The sequence below is a fragment of the Oryctolagus cuniculus genome, chromosome 7, assembly GCF_051225735.1.
Source record: "Oryctolagus cuniculus isolate XC-2025 breed Fujian yellow rabbit chromosome 7, ASM5122573v1, whole genome shotgun sequence".
In the NCBI taxonomy this organism is placed as follows: Eukaryota; Metazoa; Chordata; class Mammalia; order Lagomorpha; family Leporidae; genus Oryctolagus; species Oryctolagus cuniculus.
This window is the reverse complement of record NC_142873.1, coordinates 9,093,832-9,116,068: the sequence shown is the minus strand read 5'-3', so window position 1 is coordinate 9,116,068 and position 22,237 is coordinate 9,093,832. Positions and strand designations below refer to the sequence as shown.

The 22,237-nt window shown below is 42.8% G+C and overlaps 1 protein-coding gene and 1 pseudogene across 5 annotated transcripts in view; one reads left to right on the top strand and one right to left on the bottom strand.

The window, feature by feature from the left end:
- Positions 1–22,237, bottom strand: part of TDRD5 (tudor domain containing 5) — a 114,323-nt gene that overhangs the window by 75,700 nt on the left and 16,386 nt on the right. The window lies entirely within an intron of this gene.
- LOC138850375 (cell division control protein 42 homolog pseudogene) lies at positions 11,950–12,722 on the top strand (annotated as a pseudogene).

The following is a 22,237-nucleotide window of genomic DNA, read 5'->3' as shown; positions in this document are numbered from 1 at the left end:
CCACGTTAATCACTATTTCCAGACACAGCTCCTTTTCCCTAATTGCCCCTCACTATCACCTATCAGACTCTTCTCCTCAGGAATCTCTGCAGGGGAGGTGCCCACCTGCTCTGGTGGGTGCCCTCTCCCATTAAACCTCACATCACGGTGAACAATCTCCAGTGGACTTCTTGTCCCTGGCACATCAGCACCCTCAGGACCTGTCTGGCAGCTGCCTGAACATTTTGTTTCCGAGACAGTCCCAACTAGTTGACCACTGACTAGGGCATCAATGGCCTAGAGTGAATTAAGCCAGTCCCAAAGGGACAAATATCATATGTTCTCCCTGATCGGCGACTACTAACTGAGCACCAAAGGGGAAACTTGTTGAAGTGAAATGGACACTGTGAGAAACAGTGACTTGATCAGCTCTTGTCCTGAGGGTTGATGTACAATGTAATACTTTATCCATTTTGGTATTTTTTTTTTTGTTCTAGTACCATTGGTTGAACTCTGTAATTAACACACAATTATTCTTAGGTGTTTAAATTTTAACTGAAAAGTGATCCCTGTTAGGATTTGGAAAACATTATGTTGAGTGAAATAAGCCAATCCCAAAGGGACAAATACCACTTGTTCTCCTTGATAGGTGACAACTGGCTGAGCACCAAAAAGGAAACCAGTTAAAGTGCAATGAACACTATGAGAAACGGTGACTTGATCAGCCCTCACCCTGACTGTTGATTAGCAGCTTAATATGTTATCCCTCTTAGTATTTTTTTGTTTGTTCTACTTAATACTTTTGGTTGAATACTGTAATCAACACACAATTCTTCTTAAGTGCTGAAACTTAACTGAAAAGTGATCACTGTTAAATATAAGAGTGGGAATAAGAGAGGGAAGAGATGTGCAATTCGGGACATGCTCAAGCTGACTTACCTCAAACAGTAGAGTTAGAAACATACCAGGGGATTCGAATTCAATCCCATCAAGGTGGCATGTACCAGTGCCATCTCACTAGTCCAAGTGATCAATTTCTGTTCACAATTGATGGTAACGATAGGACTAAGAACCACAGGGATCACATAAACAAGAATAGTGTCTGCAAATACTAGCTGATAGAATAAAAAAGGGAGAGAATGATCCAACATGGGAAGTGAGATACACAGCAGACCCATAGAATGGCAAATGTCCTAAACAGCACTCTGGCCTCATAATCAGCCCTTAAGGCATGCGGATCCGGCTGAAATACCCATGAGAGTATTTCAGGCATGGAAAGCCAAGACACTCTGGGGGGGAAAAAAAAAAAAACTAAATGAAAGATCTCCACGAGTGAGTTCCCAGTGGAAAGAATGGGTCATCAAAGAAGGAGGTACCTTTCTCTGAAGGGAGGAGAGAACTTCCACTTTGACCATGGCCTTGTCTAAATATGATCAGAGTCAGTGAATTCAGGGGGCTTCCATAGCCTTGGCAGCTCATGACAAGAGCCTAGAGTGATTACTGATGCCATAAACAAGAGTGTAAATTTGTTACGTCAACAACAGGAGTCACTGTGCACTTACTCCTCATGTAGGATCTTTGTCCTTAGTGTGCTATACATTGAGATTTAATGCTATAACTAGTACTCAACCAGTATTTTTCACTTTATGTTTCTGTGTGGGAGCAAACTGTTGAAATCTTTACTTAATGTATGCTAAACTGATCTTCTGCATATAAAGAGAATCGAAAATGAATCTTGATATGAATGGAAGGGGAGAGGGAGTGGATAAAGGGAGGGTTGCGGGTTGGAGGGACGTTATGGGGGGGAAGCCATTGTAATCAATATTCTGTACTTTGGAAGTTTATATTCATTAAATAAAAGTTTAAAAAAAAGTACACTCAAATTCAATTAGAATCTAAAAAGTGTCTTTGGTAAGCAACAATCTCATGCGTAAGAATTTGGTTCAGCTGTATGTGGACACTGGGTTTACAGAAATTTCTTTAAAATCAAAGAAGATCACTGCCTTTAAAAGTATTGCTTCATACCTTTAAATACTTGCTTTACAATTTGTTTTACCAGGTTTCTGATGACATAGCAATGGGTAATCGGTACTTGATGAAACAGCAGTGGGTAGTCAGTATTCATCGTAACCCCTAAGGTGGACTTTGCAGTCTCTGGTGAAATGTCATTGATTTACAGCTAGAGTTTTATAAAAGGAGAATTCCATATGAACTTAATGTTGCCCATAAGGCAGACAGAGGTATGGTCTGATATCAGCTCTTCGGTGAGCCAGGTGTAACTGCTAAATGTAAACTGGGTAAAGCAAATGAGATAAATGTGTCTAAATGCAAACTCTGGCACTCTCAGCACCTCATTTTCTATGGAAAAACTACTTGAGTTTGCTAACATTTTCTCATAAACTGTCCATATGAAAATATTTCAAGACTGCATTAAAGTAAACTAAGGTTGAAATCTGATGTGTCGTCTTATTTAGAAAATGTTAATTTGGAGAATTCAGAAGAGTGATTTAAAATGTAAATCAAGGGAGTCAGCAGATGGGAGGCAGGAGCTGCCAGTCTATTTGACGCAGAGCTAGAGTCTGATCCTGGTCAAGCAATGAGGCTTCTAGAATATTTTGATATCTTAATCTGTTTAAAACCTGTAGCATCTCCTTTTAATAGTTTTGTTTAATTGGTGACTCTGTCAGTTTTCTAGCCAGCTCCAGTAAGCTGCTCTCCCTGCCCTAGTTCTGACTGTTAAAACTTCCAAATTATGGGATAGGATTCCATGCACCTCTTAAATTTAAGGCTTTATTTCTGATTTTTGGAGTGACCAAAGAGACACAGATTTGGTGTTCTGTTGAAGCCATCTATTGTGTTCTCTTAATGTCTCTGTTAAGTTCTTTTTTTATTTGACAGGTAGAGTTAGACAGTGAGAGAGAGAGACAGAGAAAGGTCTTCCTCCTGTTGGTTCACCCCTACATGGCCGCTATGGCTGGCGCTGCGCCGATCCAAAGGCAGGAGCCAGGTGCTTCTCCTGGTCTCCCATGTGGGTGCAGGGCCCAAGCACTTGGGCCATCCTCCACTGCCTTCCCGGGCCACAGCAGAGAGCTGGCCTGGAAGAGGAGCCACCAGGACTAGAACCCAGCGCCGATATGGGATGCTGGCGGCACAGGCGGAGGATTAACCAAGTGACCCACGGCGTCAGTCCCTGTTAAGTTTTTTTTTTTTTTTTTTTTTTTTTTTTTTTTTTTTACAGAGTGGACAGTGAGAGAGAGAGAGAGAGAGAGAGAGAGAAAGGTCTTCCTTTTCTGTTGGTTCACCTCCCAATGGCCGCTGCAGCCAGTGCACCACGCTGATCCGAAGCCAGGAGCCAGGTGCTTATCCTGGTCTCCCATGGGGTGCAGGGCCCAAGCACTTGGGCCATCCTCCATTGCACTCCCGGGCCACAGCAGAGAGCTGGCCTGGAAGAGGGGCAACCGGGACAGAATCCAGCGCCCCGACCGGGACTAGAACCTGGTGTGCCGGCGCCGCTAGGTGGAGGATTAGCCTAGTGAGCCGCGGCGCCGGCCTTAAGTTCTAATTGTTTAAAAAAAGCTGAGTTTTTTTTTTTTTTTATTCAGAGTTATGGTTTTCTGAATACATACTCATTCTTAAATATTTGAATAATCACTTTATAACAATGATCAAATCTGGTTTATATTATGTGATGATGTTAAGGGATCCTATTTCTACTAGATATTTTAAACCTCCTTGGCAACCTTGACAGGCCTTAAGAAAATCAAAGTTCCGAATTCCTGGACTTTGATATTTCCAGCTGGGACCCTGGAAATATCAAAGGATATGTCTCTCATTTTGTAAAGACACCAACTAATCAGGCTATTTGGATTATATTACAGGTACTGTCAAGATGAAGTGGTGCTGAATTTTAAGTTTTGATAATGTAAAATGCTACTGATACAAACGTCCAAAAGTTAAAAAATATAATGATCCTGTGTTATCAGACATGGTGCTTATTTTAATGAGAAAGGCCCAGAGGCCTAAAAGAGATGTTTTATAAAATCCTACAGGTGTTAGGCCGGCGCCGCGGCTCACTAGGCTAATCCTCCTCCTTGCGGCGCCGGCACACCAGGTTCTAGTCCCAGTCGGGGCGCCGGATTCTGTCCCGGTTGCCCCTCTTCCAGGCCAGCTCTCTGCTGTGGCCAGGGAGTGCAGTGGAGGATGGCCCAAGTACTTGAGCCCTGCACCCCATGGGAGACCAGGATAAGTAACTGGCTCCTGCCTTCAGATCAGCGTGGTGCGCCGGCCGTGGCGGCCACTGGAGGGTGAACCAACGGCACAGGAAGACCTTTCTCTCTGTCTCTCTCTCTCACTGTCCACTCTGCCTGTCAAAAAAAAAAAAAAAATCCTACAGGTGCTTTCAAAAATACTTCATGGAGCAAGTGCCTCTTCTTGGCTCATGAGTTTATAATTTTAAATCATGGCTATATAAAGTTTTTGTCATCCAGTTTGTATTGTCCTTCAAACACTAAAGATCAGATTTGCTGCTCATAAAACTAAAACATCATTGGTTCTGTGTTTAGCTGTGTCCTCCCAGAGGTTCTCATGGAGTTTTCCTAGCAACTTCTATTATATTCAGTACTTTGGGATGCCTCTGTAAGCAGATGAAGCCAACAATGCACTACAGGTTCTCACTGAGAGGAAGTATGGTTAACTGTGGTTACTAAGACCAGAAAGTAATTTGAATCAATTGGTAATTAAAAAAAAATAAAGACTTTAAGAAGTTATTATTGAAACTGCTTTATTGTTCTATCTTGCATGTTATGTTATGCATATTGTCCACATGGGAAAATTTAAGAACTGTTTTAATTGGCTTATAGATAAGATGGCTCATATTTAAACTGCTAAGTTAATTGAAGATACATCTTGGTTCGTTTGACCTAATCTCTGTAACAGATGTTTTAAATTTATTGGTAGAAAGAGAATAAAACTGTTTAACTCATTGACATATGTGTGCTTGAGTCTGCTGGTCAAACAAGTTACACCGTGTTAGATATTTAAGAGATGTTTCCAAATACATGTGTTCTTGTCTTAAAAAAAGAAAGAGGTCAGACATGTAGGAAAATAGAACGGTTATAAACTTAGCAGGTGGAAGTAAAAGTTGGAGGCCTGAGTTAAGACAGCAAGAGTCTGAGGTGGCACGGAGAGGTCTAAGTAGAGAGGACACCTGGGGACAACCAAGGAGCAAGCCAGAAGCACTGGTCCCAGGCGGAGAGCAGCATGGGCACCCCCACACGGCCCAGGGCCGGCCACGAACCCACGAACCGCGGCAGTGGGGAACTAGAGGAGAGCCAACGAGCACAGGCTGATGTCCACTTACTAATGCTGATAAATGTGAAAGGAAACACCAGCAGAGCCACAGGGGTACAGGGAAGATGTACTGTTGATAGGTTTTCCTTCTACAGCCTGTTCCACTTCGCTCTTCTCTCTCGGACTGCCACCACGCACACAGTGCGCGACTTTCAAAGCCTCAACAGTCTCAACCTCTCTGCAGTTGGTGCAACAACCGAGTGAGGTCAGGCGCAGTGAGGGCTTGCTCGTCCTGGTGCCCACACCTGGAGGGAGCTCCCGGGACCCTTTCCCACCCCCTTGCACAGCCATGTTCATCCTGGCGGGACCCTCTCCGGCCACTCGCGACTCTTCTTTCCATCTGATGTCATTGTCATCACACTTGGCAAACACCCCTCAAGTCTCGGCAGGTATATAACTCCCAAGATCAAGTTCTCCCCCATTAGTCACATTTCCTGGGGCACTTCAATGTGGATCCGGGAAGGGGAGGGTTAGGTACTACGACTGCATTACTGGCTTTCACAGATGGCCACAGCCCTGGATCTTAAAGTCCTGATGTTTCTTCTGTGTTAACTCCCAGCGACCAAGGGAAGAATCCAAACACATCTGATTTCCCACTTCCCAACATGCGTGCTCCCACCATTTGAAGATTCAACGCAGTCACTTACTAAGCTGTCTCTGCACTGGGTGCTGTAGGGGACCACCAAGGCCACTTCTGGCAGTGTCCCTCCTCTCAGCACTCACATTAAGGGGACGTGGTTAGAGCCTGGCCAGCCATGACCGGAGGCTGACAGGGACACACACATCAGGCTGTCAGTGTGCAGAAGGCTTCCCCCAGCACGACCTTGAAGGACGGGCAGAATTTTGCAGAGACAGAGAGCACTGAGGGTTAGAAGGAACTTCATCAACAAAGGAAACCAACTAAAGCAGTTTGCATGAAGGCTGGGGCAACAGGGGGAAAACTGGCTGGTAACTGATGTCACACGGGAACACTTCACTGTCAAGCTAAGGAGTTTTTGTTGGTTTTGAAGGCAAGAACAGAGAATGACACTAGAAGCTCTGAACAAGGGACTCTGTCTGAACTACTATCTGGCACAGAACAGTAGGCTGGAGCGGGGGATGACCAGTTAGGAGACCACAGCAACTCTGTGGGCAAGAGTTTTAACAAGGACGCGATGAGAACGAGAGGGGAGAGGGGAGCAAGCCACAGAGGCTGGGACTCAAGTGCTCGTTCTACAGGGATGAATAAGACCAGAGACACAGCCTCAAGGACCTCGAGTTCCATGTAGGACCCTAAAGCACTCCGCAACAATCAGGCCTCTGCTGGTTTCTCACGGATTCCAACAGTTTGGAAAATTGGGAAGTAGGCAGCAGAATGGTGACTGCACACTTCATTTGTCTCTGGAGTATGGCTTGTGACAGATGCCAGCCAGCTATTGCCCACAAGCCAAGCCTGCCTGGCCATCTGACTTGGTATGGCCCATGAGCTAAGAATGGTTCTGGCATTTTTTTAATGGGGGAGGGCACCCTTTTGGACATACCTAACAGCTACGCCAGCTCATGACCACACATCCAGCAACCAGACAAGAGGAGATGCCACAGTCTGGCTGGTAGAATTGACAGGGGGCTGGGTGCTTGTGACTGTGTGAACTTTGTGTGCTGGGAATGTGACAACACTGTGGCTGCATGGGAGGGCACAGGGTGTGGCTGGGTCTTTGGGCAGTCACTGTGGGCAGCTCCACACGCTCGGGGCTCCCTGATTCCCTGGTGAGGGTCATTGCTGCGGGACCGATCCGCGCTCAGACCGAGGACTGCATGGCTCCTCTGTGTGGTTCTTGTGGCAGTGTGGACAAATGTCACACCAGGCATTGGTCTCCTCAGAGGACAGGAAGTGAGCGTGAGACTATCCCAACAGAGCAGATTAATCCTCCCCTCTGATAAAAGGAGAGATTTACTATACCCAATTTGGGTGTCCCCTTGGACACTCCCCTCACCCTGGAGCACTGAACAGAGCTCCCTGGCCATACCCAGCACACACCTCAGGGTTCTCACTGAAAGAATGGACACTGCACTCAGCCACAGGGCACTGTCTGTGGGGAGCAACTGGGACTAGACTGTTACTCGAATTAAGACTTATTTTATGCATCTGCTCTCCCACAATATGGCGCTGGGAGAGGAGGAAACAGCTTCTACACAGCTGCCTCCAGTTCAACCAATAAACAGCAGGACCTGCTCCTGATTGGAGGAGAGCAGCATACTCGGCGTGTGGGTAGCAGAGTTGGGATTGGTGGAAGAGGACTATAAAGGAGGAGAGAGACAACATGCACCAGGAACATCTAAGGGGAACACCTGAGGAACATCTGAGCAGCCCCCGAGAGAGCCGGCCGGCGGTGTGCCGCTCCCTGTGGAAGTGGGGAAAGTGGCAGGGGGAACCGCCCTTCCACGGAGGTGGAAGGGTCGGTAGCCAACCCGGGAAGAACCAGCAGCAAACCTGGGGAGGGCCGAGCAGACCAAAGAACAGCGCAGGGTCCTGTGTCGTTCCTCCGCGAAGAGGGGGAGCGACATAATGGTGCCGTGACTCGGATATGAAGCCTAGGCAGGGTTTAGTGTCGTTCCTCCGCGAAGACGGGGAGCGACATAATGGTGCCGTGACTCAGATATGAAGCCTAGGCAGGGCTTAGTGTCGTTCCTCCACGAAGACGGGGAGCGACAACTGTCCAAAGATAAAAGCCAGCACAGGGAAAAAACAAAAACCAACAAGTATCTCCATAAATGCCTAAAAATAAAGACAGCAATTCAAGAAACAAGAATAAGGAAGACAACTTGATGACCCCGAAGGAACACAACACTTCAATACTATAAAATGAAGACGAGATTGAAGAAATGTCAGAGATGGAATTGAAAAAATTGACTGTAGGATTATTTACAAGTCATCAGAAGCAAATCACGAACTAAAGAAATCTGTACAGGACAGGAAAAAAATTCTCATGAAATAGAAATTTTAAAGAGAAATCAGAACAAAACACTGGAAATGAAAAATTCAACAGATCAAATAAAAAACGCGGTGAAAAGTCTTAACAGAACTGGTGAGGCAGATGAAAGAATATCTGAGTAAGTAGACCAATCTCCGGAAATTTTACAGTCAGACCAAAAACAAAAAAGAGGAGAAATTAGAAAACTAAAAAACAGTGTTGGAGATTTATGGATGCTATCAAATGACCCAACATATAGGTCTTAGGAGTTCCTGAGGCACGGAAACAAGGAATGGATTAGAAGGGGCCAGCGCTGAGGCGAAGCAGGTAAAGCTGCCACCTGCAGTGCTGGCATCCGGTTCCAGTCCTGGCTCCTCCACTTCTGATCCAGCTCCCTGCTAGTGCACCTGGGAAAGTAGCAGAGGATGGCCCAAGTGCTTGGGCCCCTGCACCCATGTGGGAGACCTGGAAGAAGCTCCTGGCTTCAGATGGGCTCTGCTCTAGCCATTGTGGCCATTTTGAGAGTGAATCTTCAGATGGAAAACCTCTCTCTGCAAGTCTGTCTTTCAAATGAATAAATTTTTTAAAGATTTATTTATTCATTTGAAAGAGTTACACAGAGAGTGGAGAGGCGGAGAGCGAGCGAGCGCGCACGCATGCAAGAGAGGCTTCCATCCAATGGTTCACTCTCCAATCCAAAGCCAGGAGCTTCCTCCTGGTCTCCCACGTGGGTGCAGGGGCCCCAGGACCCGGGCCATCTTCTACTGCTTTCCCAGCGCATAGCAGAGAGCCGGATGGGAAGTGGAGCAGCCGCGTCAAATCAGCACCCATATGGAATGCCAGTCCCTCAGGCCAGGGTGTTAACCTGCTGCACCACAGCACTGGCCCATGAATAAATTTTTTAAAAAAGGCCTTTTTAGTGAAATAATTCCATAAAACTTCACTAATTTGGAGAAAGGGACATCCAAGCACAGGAAGCACACAGAACTCCTAATAGACATGATCAGAAAAGATCTTCACCACGACACATTGTGGTCAAACTCTGCACAGTAAAACATAAAGAAAAGATTCGAGAGAGCGGCAAGATGGCGGAATAGGAAGGGAGCACACTGATAGTCCGGGAAGAGACAGTTTAATAAAAGTGGAGATACTGCAGGTTCAAGGAAGAGTAGGGGAAGAAACAGCAGAGGAAACTCTTCCAGAACTAGTGATTCACAGTGGACCTGCGTGGAGAGCGTGGGAGCCCACAGTTCGGGACACCAGTGGCAGAATCAACGCACCAGCACTGGAACGTGAGGTGAGCTGAACCTCAATAGCCCAAGACACCAGCAGAAAAGAGGAAAGAGGAGACCAGAGGGAACGAAGCTTGAAACCCCATGGGGAAAAATTCACCAGGCTAACTAGAAGAGAGAGGGAAAAAAAAAAGTGACTGGTATGGGCACGAGTTTCTCTCTCTCCACTCACTTCTCAAAGGTGAGCAAGACAAAGAGCAGGCACCATTTTGAACATACATCATAAGCGGGGCAACCTCAGGGCTGCACCCACCCTCAGCCAAGCAGAAAATCCTGACTCTGGGGGGGGGGGGTGTGAAATAACAGGAGATTAGGACCTAGTGAATGTGTGGACCTAATGAACTGAGACTGTGAAAAAAGAGACGGTGGGGGACAGAACTCATGGAATTCACGTGAGTACTCTCAGGAGATGCTACAATTCAGTAACTTTGGCAACCCAGTGGGAGACTGCAGGAGAATTTGAGCCCACACTGAGGGCAGAACAGATTCCCTGTGTGGTCCTTGGGAAAGAGCTCCCGATCTCTGGCTCCTGTGGGTATATCATTCGCCTGCTAACTACCTTCAATTCCGCTCAGCTATGCGGAATTACTTCCCCTCTGAATCCAAAAAAAAAAAAAAAAGAGAGAGAGAGAGAGAGAGAGAGATTTACTACACCTAACTGGGAGTGTCACCTTTGGCACACCCTTAACCCTGAGGAACCAAACAGAGCTCTCAGGCCACACCCATCTCAAGAATTTGTCAACACTCGTCCAGCCTTGCAAAAGATGCTTAAAGATGTGTTACACACAGAAACACGGTCATCAATATGAAAGAAGGTAAAGGAAGGAAACCTCACAGCAAAAGATCACAGGAAGTTCAAAGCATATGTTAGAAAGTATCTTTGGGAAATGGCAGGGCAAAGTTACTACTTATCAATAGTCACATTGAACATTAATGGCCTGAACTGTCCAGTTAAAAGACAGATTGGCTGATTGGGTTAAGGAACAAACCCATCTATTTGCTGCTTACAAGAGACACATCTTTACAACAAAGATGCATACAGACTGAAAGTGAAAGGCTGGGGCCGGCGCCTTGGCTTAATAGGCTAATCCTCTGCCTTGTAGCGCCGGCACACTAGGTTCTAGTCCCGGTTGGGGCGCCGGATTCTGTCCCAGTTGCCCCTCTTCCAGGCCAGCTCTCTGCTGTGGCCAGGGAGTACAGTGGAGGATGGCCCAAGTGCTTGGGCCCTGCACCCTCATGGGAGACCAGGAGAAGCATCTGGCTCCTGCCTTTGGATCAGCGCGGTGCGCCAGCCTTAGCAGCCATTTGGGGGGGTGAATCAACAGAAAAAAAGGAAGACGTTTCTCTCTCTGTCCACTCTGCCTGTCCAAAAAAAAAAAAAAAAAAAAAAAGTGAAAGGCTGGAAAAAGATATACCATGCCAACAGAAATGAAAAAAGAGCCATCTTAATATCAGACAAAATAAACTTTAACACAAAAACTGTTAAGAGAGACAAAGAGGGGCACTATATAATGATTAAGGGATCAATTCAACAGGAAGATATAACAATTATAAATATATATGCACCTAATTACAGGGCACCGATTTAAAAGATTTGTTAAGGGAGTTAAAGGGAGACTTAGACTCCAGTACTGGGGGACTTCAATACTCCACTCTCAGAAATAGACACATCAACAGGACAGAAGATCAACAAGCAGACAGTTGATTTAAACGACACTGTAGCCCAAATGGATCTAACAGATATCTACAGAACTTTTCATCCTACACATAAAGAATTTACATTCTTCTCAGCAGTACATGGAACCTTCTCTAGGATTGATCATATACTAGGCCATAAAGCAAGTCTCAGCAAATTCACAAGAATTAGAATCATACGATGCAGCTTCTCAGACCATAAAAGAATGAAGTTGGAAATTAGCAACTCAGGAATCCCTAGAGCATACGCAAACACATGGAGATTGAACAACATGCTCCTGAATGAACAATGGGTCATAGAAGAAATCAAAAGAGAAATCAAAAACTTTCTGGAAGTAAATGAGGATAACAGCACAACATACCAAAACTTATGGGACGCAGCAAAAGCAGTGTTAAGAGGAAAGTTTATAGCAATAGGTGCCGACATCAAGAAACTGGAAAGGCACCGAGTAAATGAGCTACCAGTGCATCACAAGGATCTAGAAAATCTGCAGCAAACCAGACCCAAATCTAGTAGAAGAGAAATAATTAAAATCAGAGAACAAATCAACAGGACTGAATCGAAAAAAAAAAATTACAAAAAATCAGCCAAACGAGGAGCTGTTTTTTTGAAAAAATAAACAAAATTGACACCCCATTGGCCCAACTAACTAAAAAAAGAAAAGACCCAAATCAATTAAAATCAGAGATGAAAAAGGAAACGTAACAACAGACACCACAGACATAAAAAGAATCATCAGAAATTACTACAAGGAGGTGGAGAAGCTGAGGTCATCATCAAGTTTGAATAAAAGTGGATACAAACTATTTCAGCAATGCAGACAATTAAGTGCGCTGTTGTGGGCGATGGCGCTGTTGGTAAGACTTGTCTCCTGACTTCCTACACAACAAACAAATTTCCATCTGAGTATGTGCCGACTGTTTCTGACAACTCTGCAGTCACAGTTATGACTGGGGAGAGCCATATACTCTTGGACTTTCTGATACTGCAGGGCAAGAGGATTATGACAGATTACAGCCGCTGAGTTATCCACAAACAGATGTATTTTTAGTGTGTTTTTCAGTGGTTTCTCCATCCTCATTTGAAAATGTGAAAGAAAAGTGGGTGCCTGAGATAACTCACCATTGTCCAAACACTCCTTTCTTGCCTGTCGGGACCCAAATTGATCTCAGAGATGACCCCTCTACTATTGAGAAACTTGCCAAGAACAAACAGAAGCCTATCACTCCAGAGACGGCTGGAAAGCTGGCCCGTGATCTGAAGGCTGTCGTATGTGGAGTGTTCTGCGCTCACACAGAAAGGCCTAAAGAATGTATTTGATGAAGCACTATTGGCTGCCCTGGAGCCTCCAGAACCGAAGAGGAGCCGCAGGCGTGTGCTGCTGTGAACTCTCTCCAGAGCCCTTTCTGCACAGCTGGTGTCGGCATCGCACTAAAAGCAATGTTTAAATCAAACTAAAGATTACAAATTAAAATTCACTTTTGCAATAATGACAAATGCCCTGCACCTGCCCACATGCACGCGTGTGAGACAAGGCCCATAGGTATGGCCCCCTTCCCCCTCCAATACTACTTGAGTAATTGTGTATTGTCAGAAAAGTGATCAGTACTAGTTAATGTTTTATTGTTCCCAAAAAAATTTTTGTTGTCATTGTTTTAAAGCAAGCCATGCTTTGTGACGACCCTGTAAACAGACTAATCTGAATTGTCGGAGCTGCTCCCTGATTCCACTCTGGAGAGTAATCTGGGACATCTTAGTGTTTTTGTTTATTTAGCTTTTTTCCTTCTTTATTTTGGGGGGGGGGATGTGTGTGGGGTTTTTCAGACTTGTTTTTTAAATTCATTAACCAGTGGACAGCCCTTCAGGGGAGGAGGACGGACTGATTCCACATTCCACTTACTGGACCTGGTGTTAGAACGCATGTCCGCCACCTGGTGTTCTTAGGAAGGAGCACAGTAAACGCCTCATTTAATAACACACTCCTTTTTGAAAGTTGCCTTTTCTCTCCACCCCTGAGAAGATGCAGTCTTTGAGGAAACTCGTGGAAGTGGGTGGAGCCTGTCTTGCCCCTCCTCTTTTCTAGGATGCACTATATATGTGACTGTGACTTTCAAGAAAAGTTGTTTGCCATTTGCTGATTTGGGGGAATTTCTAACTTCTTTCATGGATAAATGAAAAAAAGTACTGCACCTTTTGAAATACACCAAATGGATTGAGTTCATAATTAAAAATATTTTTTTCCTGTCAAAAAAAAATTACTACAAGAACTTGTATGCCAGGAAACAGGGAAATGTATCAGAAATGGAGAGATTCCTGGGCACATGCAACCTACCTAAATTTAACCAGGAAGACATAGAAAACCTAAACAGACCCATAACTGAGACAGAATTTGAAACAATAATAAAGGCCCTCCCAACAAAGAAAAGCCCAGGACCAGATGGAATCACTGCTGAATTCTACCAGACATTTAAAGAAGAACTGACTCCAATTCTTCTCAAACTATTCAGAACAATTGAAAAAGAGGGAATCCTCCCAAATTATTTCTATGAAGCCAGAATCACCTTAATTCCTAAGCCAGAAAGAGAATTACAGACCAATATCCCTGATGAACATAGATGCAAAAATCCTCAGTAAAATTCTGGCCAATAGAATGCAACAACACATCAGAAAGATCATCCACCCAGACCAAGAGGGATTTATCCCTGGTATACAGGGATGGTTCAATGCTCGCAAAACAATCAATGTGATACACCATATTAACAGACTGCAGAAGAAAAACCATATGATTATCTCAATAGACGCAGAGAAAGCATTTGATAAAATACAACACCCTTTCATGATGAAAACTCGAAGCAAACTTGGTATGGAAGGAACATTCCTCAATACAATCAAAGCAATTTATGAAAAACCCATGGCCAGTATCCTATTGAATGGGGAAAAGTTGGAAGCATTTCCACTGAGATCTGGTACCAGACAGGGATGCCCACTCTCACCACTGCTATTCAATATAGTTCTGGAAGTTTTAGCCAGAGCCATTAGGCAAGAAAAAGAAATTAAAGGGATACAAATTAGGAAGGAAGAACTCAAACTATCCCTCTTTGCAGATGATATGATTCTTCATTTAGGGGATCCAAAGAACTCTACTAAGAGACTACTGAAACTCATAGAAGAGTTTGGCAAAGTAGCAGGATATAAAAATCAATGCACAAAAATCAACAGCCTTTGTATACATGGCAATGCCACAGCTGAGAAAGAACTTCTAAGATCAATCCCATTCATGAAAGCTACAAAAACAATCAAATACCTTGGAATAAACTTAACCAAGGACGTTAAAGATCTCTACAATGAGAATTATAAAACCTTTTCTTTTTTTTTAACTTTTATTTAATGAATATAAATTTCCAAAGTACGGCTTATGGATTACAACGGCTTCCCCCCCATTACGTCCCTCCCACCCGCAACCCTCCCCTTTCCCATTCCCTCTCCCCTTCCATTCACATCAAGATTCATTTTCGATTCTCTTTATATACAGAAGATCAGTTTAGCATACATTAAGTAAAGATTTCAACAGTTTGCTCCCACACAGAAACATAAAGTGAAAAATAATACATGATTTTTTAAATGATGATGAAATCAGATCAGACCTATTGTCATGTTTAATCCCAGTGAGAGTCAAGTTGGGAATTGATAATTTTTTTTTTTACAGAAGATCAGTTTAGTATATATTAAGTAAAGATTTCAACAGTTTGCACCCCCATAGAAACACAAAGTGAAATATACTGTTTGAGTACTCGTTATAGCATTAAATCTCAATGTACAGCACATTAAGGACAGAGATCCTACATGAGGAGTAAGTGCACAGTGACTCCTGTTGTTGACTAAACAAATTGACACTCCTGTCTATGGCATCAGTAATCTCCCTATGCACCAGTCATGAGTTTCCAAGGCTATGGAAGCCTTTTGAGTTCTCCTACTCTTATCTTGTATAAAACCTTAAAGAAAAAATAGAAGAGGATACCAAGAAATGGAAAAATATTCCATGCTCATGGATTGGAAGAATCAATATCATCCCAAAAGCAATTTATAGATTCAATGCAATACCAATCAAAATACCAAAGACATTCTTCTCATCTGGAAAAAATGATGCTGAAATTCATATGGAGGCACAGGAGACCTCAAATAGTTAAAGCAATCTTGTACAACAATAACAAAGCTGGAGGCATCACAATACCAGATTTCAGGACATACTACAGGGCAGTTGTAATCAAAACAGCATGGTACTGGTACAGTAACAGATGGATAGACCAATGGAACAGAATAGAAACACCAGAAATCAATCCAAACATCTACAGCCAACTTATATTTGATCAAGGATCTAAAACCAATCCCTGGAGTAAGGACAGTCTATTCAATAAACGGTGCTGGAAAATTGGACTTCCACGTGCAGAAGCATGAAGCAAGACCCCTACCTTTCACCTTACACAAAAATCCACTCAACATGGATTTAAGACTTAAATCTACGACCCGACACCATCAAATTATTAGAGAAAATTGGAGAAACCCTGCAAAATATAGGTACCGGCAAAGACTTCTTACAAAAGACCCCTGAGGCGCAGGCAGTCAAAGCCAAAATCAACTATTGGGATTGCATCAAATTGAGAAGTTTCTGTACGGCAAAAGAAACAGTCAGGAAAGTGAAGAGGCAACTGGCAGAATGGGAAAAAATATTTGCAAACTATGCAACAGATAAAGGGTTAATAACCAGAATCTACAAAGAGATCAAGAAACTCCACAATATCAAAACAAACAACCCACTTAAGAGATGGGCCAAGGACCTCAACAGACTTTTTTCAAAAGAGAAAATCCAAATGGCCAACAGACACATGAAAAAATGCTCAAGATCACTAGCAATCAGGGAAATGCAAATCAAAACCACAATGAGGTTTCGCCTCACCCCGGTCAGAATGGCTCACATTCAGGAATCTACCAACAATAGATACTGGCGAGGATGTAGGGAATAAGGGACACTAACCCACTGTTGGTGGGAATGCAAACTGGTAAAGCCACTATGGAAGTCAGTCTGGAGATTCCTCAGAAACTTGAAGATAACCCTACCGTTCAACCCAGCCACACCACTCCTTGGAATTTACCCAAAGGAAATTAAACTAGCAAACAAAAAAGCTGTCTGCACATTAATGTTTATTGCAGCTCAATTCACAATAGCTAAGACCTGGAACCAACGCAAATGCCCATCAACAGTAGACTGGATAAAGAAATTATGGGACATGTACTCTGTAGAATACTATACAGCAGTCAAAAACAATGAAATCCGGTCATTTGCAACAAAATGGAGGAATCTGGAAAACATTATGCTGAGTGTATTAAGCCAGTCCCAAAGGGACAAATATCATATGTTCTCCCTGATTGGTGACAACTAACTGAGCACCAAAAAGGAAACCTGTTGAAGTGAAATGGACACTATGAGAAACAGTGACTTGATCAGCCCTTGTCCTGTTGTTGTACAATTTAATACTTTATCCCTTTTAGTATTTTTTTTTCCTAGTACTATTGGTTGAACTCTGTAATTAACACACAATTATTTGTAGGTGTTTAAATTTAACTGAAAAGTGATCCCTGTTAAATATAAGAGTGGGAATAAGAGGAGGAGATGTACAATTTGGGACATGCTCAATCGCACTTGCCCCAAATGGTGGAGTTAGAAATGTGCCAGGGGATTCCAATACAATCCCATCAAGACTGCATGTACCAACGACATCTCACTAGTTCAAGTGATCAATTTCAGTTCACAATTGATCACACTGATAGGTCTAAGAGTCAAAGGGATCACTCAAACAAGACTAGTATCTGCTAATACTGACAGAATAAAAAAGGGGGAGAATGATCCAACATGGGAAGTGGGATACACAGCAGACTCATAGAATGGCAGATGTCCTAAACAGCACTCTGGCCTCAGAATCAGCCCTTAAGGCATTCGGATCTGGTTGAAGAGCCCATGAGAGTATTTTAGTCATGGAAAGCCAAGAAACTCTGGCAAAAACAAACAAAAAAACAACAAACAACAAACCTAAATGAAAGATCTCTGCGAGTGAGATCCCGGTGGAAAGAACAGGGCCATCAAAGAAGGAGGTACCTTTCTCTGAAGGGAGGAGAGAACTTCCACTTTGACTATGGCCCTGTCGGAATAAGATCGAAGTCGGCGAACTCAAAAGGCTTCCATAGCCTTGGCAACTCATGACTAGAGCCTAGAGAGATTACTAGACATCCCACTAAGCCACAGAAATGCAAAGCAAAGACAAAAGCTACCAGAGCAAATGCTAAAGAATAAAGGAAACATTCAAGAAGTAAGGAAGTCACTACGAGTCCCCCAAAGGAACACTGCAACATTTTTTTTTTTTTGACAGGCAGAGTGGACAGGGAGAGAGAGAGAGAGACAGAAAGAAAGGTCTTCCTTTTGCTGTTGGTTCACCCTCCAATGGCCGCCACGGCCGGCGTGCTGCAGCCAGCGCACCACGCTGATCCGAAGGCAGGAGCCAGGTGCTTCTCCTGGTCTCCCATGCGGGTGCAGGGCCCAAGGACCTGGGCCATTCTCCACTGCACTCCCGGGCCACAGCAGAGAGCTGGCCTGGAAGAGGGGCAACTGGGACAGAATCTGGCACCCCGACCGGGACTAGAACCCGTTGTGCCGGCGCCGCAAGGTGGAGCATTAGCCTATTGAGCCACGGTGCCAGCTGCAACATTTCAATATCAGAAGCTGAAGATAGAGACTGAGGAAACACCAGAAACGGAATTCAACAACTAATCATATTACCCTAGATGCAGTAGGAAGTAAATTCACTAAGTAAAGAAAACTATACATGATATGAAAATTTTCCCCATGAAATAGATCTTAAAGAGAAATCAAAATGAAATACTAGAAATGAATTCAACAGATCAAATAAAAAATGCAGTGGAAAATCTTAACAACAGAGTTGTTGAGGCAGAAGAGAATAACCAAGCTAGAAAACAAATCTCTGGAAATTTTACAATCAGACTAAAAACAAGAAGAAATCAGAACATTAAACACTGTTGGAGGTCTAGAAGACACCATCAAATGACCAACATATGAGTCATAGAAGTGCCTGAAGGCATGGAAAGAGCGAAAGGATTAGAAGGCCTCTTCAGTGAGAGAAAACAGAAAACTTCCCTAATTTAGAGAAAGAAGGGGACATCCAAGAAAATCAGTAAGGAAACAACAGTTAATCGACACCATGGAGCACATAGATCTAGCAGCTATCTACAGAGCCTTCCACCCTATAGCCACAGGGTACACATTTTTCTCTCCAGTGCATGGAACTTTCTCTAGGATAGACCACATGCTAGGTCATAAAGTGAGTCTCAGAAAATTCAAAAAAATCAAAATTGCACCATGCATCTTCTCAGACCACAAGGCAATGAAGCTGGAAATCAACAACTCAAGGATCTCTACATCATATGCAAAAACATGGAGAATGAACAACATGTATCTGATTAAACAGTGGGACACAGAAGAAATCAAAAGAGCAATCAAGAAATTTCTGCATACAAATGATGACAGTACAATACACCAAAATTTGTGGGATATAGCAAAAGCAGTGTTAATAGGAAAGTTTATAGCAATTGGTGCCTACATCAATAAACTGGAAATAAACCAAATAAATGAACTATCTATACACCTAAATGATCTAGAAAAACAGCAAACCAAACCCAAAAATTGTAGAATAGTTAAAATTAGTGAAGAAATCAACAAAACTGAAGCAAAAAAAAAAAAAAAAAGATCAGCAAAATGAAGGGCTGCTTTTTGAATAAAAAAAAAAGACACACTACTGGCCCAACTAACCAAAAAAAGGAGAGAGAAGATCAAAATCAATAAAATTAGAGATGACAAAAGGAAAAGTTCAATAGATACCACAGAAATCAAAAGAACTGTCAGAAACTACTACAAAGAGCTGTATGCCAACAAACTGGAAAACCTAGAAGAAATGGATGGATTCCTGGACATGTAGAACCTACCTGAGCCATGAAGACACAGAAAACATAAACAGACCCATAACCAAGACAGAAATTGAATCAGAAATAAAGGCCCTCCCAACAAAGAAAAGCCCAGAACCAGATGGTTTCACTGCTGAATTCTACCAGACATTTAAAGGAGAACTAACTCCAATTCTTCCCAAGCTATTCAAAACAATTGAAAGGGAAGGAATCTTCTCAAATTCTTCCTGTGAACCCAGCATCACCTTAATTCCTAAACCTGAAAAAGATACAACAGAGAAAGAGAACTACAGACCAATTTCCCTGATGAACAAAGACGCAAAACTCCTCAACAAAATGCTGGCCAATCAAATCCAACAACACATCAGCAAGATCAGTCACCCAGACCAAGTGACCTTTATCCCTGGTTATTCAGGGATGACTCAACATCTGCAAGTCAATCAACGTGATATACAAATTGAAGAACAAAACCCATATGATTATCTCAATAGATGCAGAGAAAGCATTTGACAAAATGTAACAGCCTTTCGTGATGAAAACTCTAAGCAAATTGGGTTTAGAAAGAATACTCCTCAACACAATCAAGGCAATTTATGACAAACCCACGACCAGCATCCTACTGAATGGGGGAAAGCTGGACGCATGCCCACTGAGATCCAAAACCAGACAGGGATGCCCACTCTCACTACTGCTATTCAATACAGTCCTGGAAGTTTTAGCCAGAGCATTAGCCAGAAATAGAAATCAAAGGTATACAAATTGGGAAGGAGGAAGTCAAATTACCCCCGTTTGCAGATGACATGATTCTATATGTAGGACATCCAAAAGACTCCACTAAGAGACTATTAAGACTCATAGAAGAGTTTGATAAAGTAGCAGGATGTAAAATCAACACACAAAATCATTAGCTCTTATATACAAACAATGCCACAGCTGAGAAAGCGCTTCTAAGATCAATCTCATTCATAATAGCTACAAAAAGAATAAAATACCTTGGAATAAATTTAACCAAGGATGTCAAATTTCTCTATGATGAGAATTACAAAATGTTAAAGCAAGAAATAGAAGGCGCAGAGGGGGAGAAGGGGAGGGGAGAGAGAGATCGTTCATCTGCTTTTCACTTTTTGGGGAGTGGTTCACTCCCCAAATGACCACAACAGCCAGAGCTGAACTTATTTGAAGCCAGGAGCTTCTTCTGGGTCTCTCATGTGGGTGTAGGGGCCCAAGCACTTGGGCCATCTTCTACTGCTTTCCCAGGCCATAGCAGAGAGCCGGACAGGAAGAGGAACAGACAGGACTCCAACCAGTGCCCATATGGGATGCTGGCAATGCAGGTTGGGTCTTTAATCCACTGCACCACAGCGCTGGCCCCTTGTTGAACTCTTTACTTAACACAGAATTAACTGTATGTGTATAAAGTTAATTGAAAATAGATCTTAGTTAAAAATGAGAAAGGGCAAAGGAAGAGGGGTGGGAGTGGGAGTGGGAGTGTAGGCACGGAGGGAAGAATCATCATGACCCTAAAGCTGTAATTGTGGAATGCATGAAGTTTGTGACTGTAGAGCACTATAGTTCTTCATACATTCCTATGGACTTACTCCTAAGGGCACTTGCCATGGGACCCCAAATCCCATTAAGTTGTGTAGTAGAAATAGCATTCTAAGTGTTATAGAGAGCATACGGATAGGATTAAATGTAAAGTGATCATATACATAGTGTTTAAAATTATCATATACATAGGACTAAGTGTTTGGTATTGGTCATCACAGGTAGAATTAAAAAGGAGTGAATGCTCCAACATGGGAAGCAGTCCACACCGCTGACTCACAGAATGACAATCGCCTTAAGTAGCACTCTGAGTCAGAATCAGTCCCGTAGGCATTCTGGTTTGGCTGAAAAGCCCAGGGAAGCATTTCAGGCATGGAAAGCCAAAGCAAAAAATGTTCTACATGAAGGACCTCCATGGGCGAGACCCCAGTGGAAAGCAGCAGCCACCAAAGCAGGATGTACTTTCCTCTGAATGGAGGAGAGAGCTTCTATTTTGCTCATGGCCTTGTCTAAATACTGATGGAGTTTGTGGATTCAAAAGGCTTCCCTAGTTTTGGCAGCTCATTTCAACAGCCTCAGGTGATCACTGACATCATATATAAGAGTGTTGTTAAATAAACAACAAGAGTCACTGTGTACTAACTTCTCATGTAGGGCCTCTTTCTCCAAAGAGTTTTATTGTGAGTTTATAGCAAAATTTGTTCTCAAAGAATTACTTTTAGTGTATTAAGTGGAGAATATTCTAAAGTCACAAAAGTTAGTTATGTCTAAGTGCTCACGAAAGATGTATGATTCTTGGGTTCCTCTATAAAAATAAGTTTCAAAAAAAAGGCAAAATTATCTTTGAGATGCAATGACTTTGAACAGCCCTTGTCTGGACTGTTAATGAACAGCTTTTGTTCTTGTTTATTTTTTTATTTTTTTTGTTTTTTTAGTTTGCTTTGTTTTTTCTTTTTCTTCCTCAAACTGCTCAACTCTTTACCTAGAAGAGTTAATCTTCTGTGTACAAAGTTAAATTTACACAGATCTTAGTAAAAAAAAAAAAAAAAGACTAAGAACAGGTGAGGGAAGAGGAAGAGGGTAGGAGTGAGGATGGGAGGGCAGGTACATCAGGAAGAATTACTGTGTTCCTACAAATAAAATCCATACAGATAAACAAAAAAGAGGGTATCCAACAATTATGAATGGTTGGAATGAATTCAATTCTTAGATTTTGTAGTTATTTGTTAAAGGATTGCATCCTTTAAGTAGCTACAACTAATAGTTTCTGGAATAAGCTGCATTTAAACATTTATCACGATTAAGACCTTGATTAAGCCAGGAAAAAATATATGTGATGATGTTTAAAAGAAAATAAGATCACAAAAAATAAAAATAAGATTATGTGGCATCAG